Here is a 5660-nt window from a genome sequence, read left to right on the forward strand (position 1 = left end):
ACATTATTAATCAAAGCTCTTTGATTAAATAATCATATTGATTAATCTCATGAATACTCCACTATAAATATGAGATTGAACTCTTGATAATTACATACATATATTTACTAGGTACTTTATTAAAGAATAAAGTGTCCATTGATATAATCATTACATACAACGTTAATCCTCTATTAATGGTTCATAATTAAAAGGGAATAAAATTACCATTTTACCCTTTTAGCTATATCTTGTTCCTAGAGCACCATTGACTTTACTAGTGAATGTTATGTCACAACAAATTTGTGACGTGAGCGCTCATAACATTTTCAGCTCCAAAATTCAACCCAATAGGGAACCATTATTCAATCTATAAGAAGGTATAGATTCCATAGCTTTTAAACTACGTCCCAAGCCATATACATCATTGAGTCTCCAAAACAATTGTTCGTAACCTGATCATTCTGACAAACCTTAACGCATGAATCAAAGGACCAGATGACATATATAGGAGTTCATAGCAACCTCAGGATTAAGATCATCGTGTATATGATCATCGTTTTATGTATTTGATTAATACTATGAAACTGTGTATAAACAAGTATCAACAAATCACATCTGGTCTAGTTCTACATACTCTCAGCATGTAAAGTACCTCCACTAAAGTGTCCCACTACACTAGTAATCCGGATCTAGGTCACATGTATTCATAACACTAATGGACCACACTAGCAGTAATTAATCTAAATATTTCTTAACTTTACTTTGCTGCGAGCTGTTTTAAGTTTATTATCTTAATCTTGATCATCTCATACCAATATGAGATTAACACCACATAGATAAACTTTGGAATTTTATGATATTTAATTAATATTATCAATATAATATCGGACATAGTCTATACATATAACAATTCAATTCAATTATTTATTTCATTTAAAATATTTGTCAAACACAATTGCTTTAAGGGTACTATATCCAACAATCTCCAACTTGCCCTAAAGCAAATTGAGGTGTCTCTATCAATGTGTCAATCACATTCTATTGACTGATTTTATCTAACAAAGTCTTTGTAATAGTTTTGTAAGAAATTGTTTTGAAGTTATCTTCATCATCATTACATCAATTATATAAAATTGTCTTGAACTAAATGATACTTCATTTCATGTGCTTTACCTTCTCATGATTTCTAGTTTTTCTAAAATAGTTGTATCTCCATTGTTTTTGCAATGAGATACTAGTTGTTTAATCTAGTCTGAAACCCTTTCTAGAATGATAAAGAACTTACTAAATCAAATAGCCTATTTAACTGCTCATAGCTATTATATTTCAGTTTTTATGGTGATACATATAAATCTGAAATTTCTAACACATTTCTAGATTAATGTGTCTGCTCCACAGTTATGGAAGCTGATTTAAAATCCGTTCATCCTATGGGATATTTAGGTCTCTACCTAAATGCACATACATATAATCTTTATTATATTCAAGATACTCAAAATTAAGTCATTAAAATTATTCAATGAATCAATCCATCATTGGATTGACGACTACTGACTATTCCTACCGTTTAACAAATGTCAAAACATAACATTCGATACATTAAACAGTTTGTCACTGAGTTGTAGGAATACCTGTCTCATGTCCTCTTTTCTAGTAAAAGAATAAATGAACATTTATTATTTAGATAATATATTCTCCTATCTGGGAAGGCAAAAACCTTTTCTTGGAATTTTGTAAACTAAAACATTTAAGCTTCTTATCTATATAAGCCGCTTGAGACAGTACCAGAGGATTATTCTTTCATTCTCTGTAGACTTGAATGTAAAGAACATTCTTGGCTTTTCTAAATCTAATATTTAGAAACGTTCAGCTAACCATTTCTTTTCTATTGACGATTTCTCTACATCATTCCCAAGGATTAGAACCTTGTCAATATTAACATTAAGAACACAACATAATCATTCTGGTCGAGATCTTCAAATGATTTTGTCATGTCAGCCATTTAGTAAAGACTTAGACATTCATTTAAATTAATCTCATAATACATGCATAAAGCAGTGGATAAGAATATGTAAACAGATTCCAGTTTGGTTACAGTAGAAGATATTTATTCACGTACTAAATTCTTCTTTCTGTTCATAGCCTTAGGCTATTAACCTAACTTTGAAAATTTTGTACTTTCCTCTGTTCTCCTCTTTATCTTGAATATCCTGTCTCAAACTTGAAGTTCAATGAACTTTAGTTGGATGTTCAAGAATCTAGATGGCATAAAATTCCAAATTCCATTTTAGATTCATGGTGTTTCAACCATTGTATTCCGTAAAACTTTTTCCTTTCATATACTAGTATGTGAATGAAGTATAACTAGAATGTGTTACACACAATTTAACTATCTTTAGTTTTGTAATGGAGTAGTTATTAACTAACACGCCCACTACAACAATACTTTACAGAATTTGTGATATTTTTGGTTTTATCATTGTTAATTATCAATAACTTGCTTACTTTACTTGCAGTCATTATTTCTAGTACAACTCAACTAGAAAATATAGTGATTATAATAATCATGCTTCATTAAAGTAGCATTTAAAGAGATACAAACTCTTTTGTAATCTTATAAGATTATTAAATTGTTTCACTATATGACTTCATGGAATTTTTTTAATTTATTCACATAACCACTTGTGAATCCCAACTTCTAAGTATCTGATGTTGTACAATCAAACATGTACAGATTATAATAAGTGTTAAAATTATAGAAATAATAAAGATGATATTGATTACTCATCATGAATATAATCTTATCTAATATGATTTTATTCAATTTCCAAAATACTAATTTTGCTTAGCATTCTAGTTGTATGTGAGTTGAGTTTGAATTCCAAGTTCACATGCAAATATTACTTGAATTCCAAATTCGAGTTTAGACTTCCTTTTGATCTGATCAAACAAGTCTCTAAGTGACTTTACTTTGAATGTTGCATGAAAATTTCTAAAAAAATGTCTTTGCTTTCAATCAAAGTTAAACATATCTAAAATAAATGTCAATCAATATTGACTTACTATTTATTATTTATTTTAGCTTTGAACATTAAAAGGTCCAGCATACATCTCTATGTATTAGCTAAACAATTATGTGATTTTTGAGCATTTATAAGAGAAAGGTCTTTTGGTTAAATTCAATTAATAGACTATATATATAGGGAGAGAACCATTGAATGGTTGCAATAAAAGACTATCTTTTATTTGTTTTATGTGTCTAATTAATTACAAACCAATCTCCAAATTAATTCACATATATGTTTCACTTAATTGTGTTTGGAATAAGATGTCTTATTAAATCTATGATTTGCACAATAATGAATAATTCATTATCATTTATACTCATTGATGAAATAGGTGGAACAAATATATTTAAAAAATAACAACTGAATTTATTATTCAAAAGGAATACTAATCTTGTTCATTCATCAAATGAAGGAATCTAAAAACATAGTTTCTAGAAATAATTTCGAAACTATTTTAAGGAAAAAGAACTTATTAATTTCTTTCATAATGAAAATAAACTATTTCAAAATGACAAAAATTAAATTGTTTTAAACTAAACAAAATAAATTTCTAAACTAATCTTTTCTTTATTCAATTGTTTTTATCATTTCTTATTCTCTTTGGTTTCAATGCAACTACTCATTTTCTCAAAAGATTTCTGCATCCCTGAAAATAAGAACATATGAAAAATAATATTAGTGGCATAATTTTGAATCAACCATTCAAAATTATTAAATAAGAGTTTTTGAGTAAATCAGATTTACCCCGTATTTCCAAAATTGAGCATGTGCAATATCATCATCCTTTATCATGACCCAAATCTCGTATGCAATTTCAATAACCATATATCTTTCTTTAATGTCGCCATGCATGGTCGATAACATGCATTGACATGCTAGGTGATTCGATCTCATCCAATTCACCATATTTTTCAAGTTCATCAAAACTTGATGAAAAGTTTGGAACCTCTAGTGGTAGATCATAGATCGCACCATACAAGTTTTGTGTTATGAAGACAATGTGAATCCCTTCGTACCATCTTCTCAAGTGGTTAAGATCAAATGGAATCCTTTCCAAGAGTTTGTCAATGAGGTATGTTTGATTTCCCAAGTTTTTAAGTACATGATCAGGATTAAGAGAATTAACCATTGTTGTTGGAAATAAATAAATAAAATATAATGAATTAAAACATAAAATAAATATAAGATTTTTTTTGGAAAAGTAAATATGATGCATGAATGCAACATATAAAAACACATAAAAATATATACTAATCCACGATAAATTAATGGACCACCTTAGGATAGGTCAGACTAACTCCAAATTAATTTTGAGACAAATCTCAATTTCATAAGTGAAAACTTAAAAATGCATTTTTCTCTTTTGACTTATGAACTACCGCTAGTTTGGTCAAGATCCAGTTGTTGTGCTCGAAAGCCTAGATACACATTTGGAGTGTAACCCATTATTTTCAATCAATGACTTAACTCAAGAGTGTGTCTTAGGGTCAGTCAAACTTGAAATACATCACTAATTATATTCTCATAAGAGAATTCAACCTTGAGATAAAATAAACATATTCAGAAGTCTTTCCTTAGGGAGGTCGCAAACGGAGGTGACATGAGGCCCTTCCTATGCCTCTCAGTGTTCTACCAATAATGGAGATCATGAGGCTTATTATCATAACTCCTTCTCCCACTCACTATTTTGAAAAAGTGTGTTTTTCACAAAATCAATATTTTTAATTTAGTTGTAAAAATAAATTTAATTATTTTTACCAAATGATATTCTATTAATTACGAATCCAATTAAGCAAAGCAAAACAAAATTGTGCCCTTAATTCTAATTCTAATTTTGCTTTAACTAAGAGAATATCATTTTTATTTTAATAAAACATTTTTCTTTAAAACAACAAATTAAACAAAATTAATTTTGATTTAATATCTTAACTAATTAAGACTAAATTTATTATTATATGAATTATCAAATATAGACATATAACAAAAATTATAGGACGTTCCTAATAGCATGTTTCTACACGAATGTAATGCATGCTAATTGCATACTGTGTGGGTATATGAATGACATGTTATAATGCATGACAAAATATTAAACATTTTAATCACATTCAAACATTTATAATAAGTAAATAAAAGCGAGTATGGTAACTTTTTGAGTATTTCTAGAAAAAAATTACAACACTTGCGAAAAATACATGAAAATGTAACCTAGCCTAACTAAGGCCTGATAAAAATACTCTGATCTTGAACCATGAGATGTAGTCTCGTTGAGCCAATGCCACCCTTTTCCATATCCATTTTGAATTATACAACTTTTTAATTATTTTAAACAAACCTTTAAAATAATTAAACTTTGGGTTTTAAAACCCAAAAGTTTCTAAGGCCCAATTTTAATTTTGGTAGTTTAATTCAAAAATAAAATTAAACAATTTAGTTTTAATAAATTAAAATTCAAGATAATTTTAATTTTGGATATTTTAATTATGGATATTTTAATTAAAACAATTTTAATTATGGAAGATAACAATTAAAACATTTTTAATTAAGGAAAATAATCAACATTATTTCAATTAAAGAAATTTCTAAATTAAAACCATTTTAATTCAATTT

The sequence above is a fragment of the Humulus lupulus genome, chromosome 8, assembly GCF_963169125.1.
Source record: "Humulus lupulus chromosome 8, drHumLupu1.1, whole genome shotgun sequence".
Classification (NCBI taxonomy): domain Eukaryota; kingdom Viridiplantae; phylum Streptophyta; class Magnoliopsida; order Rosales; family Cannabaceae; genus Humulus; species Humulus lupulus.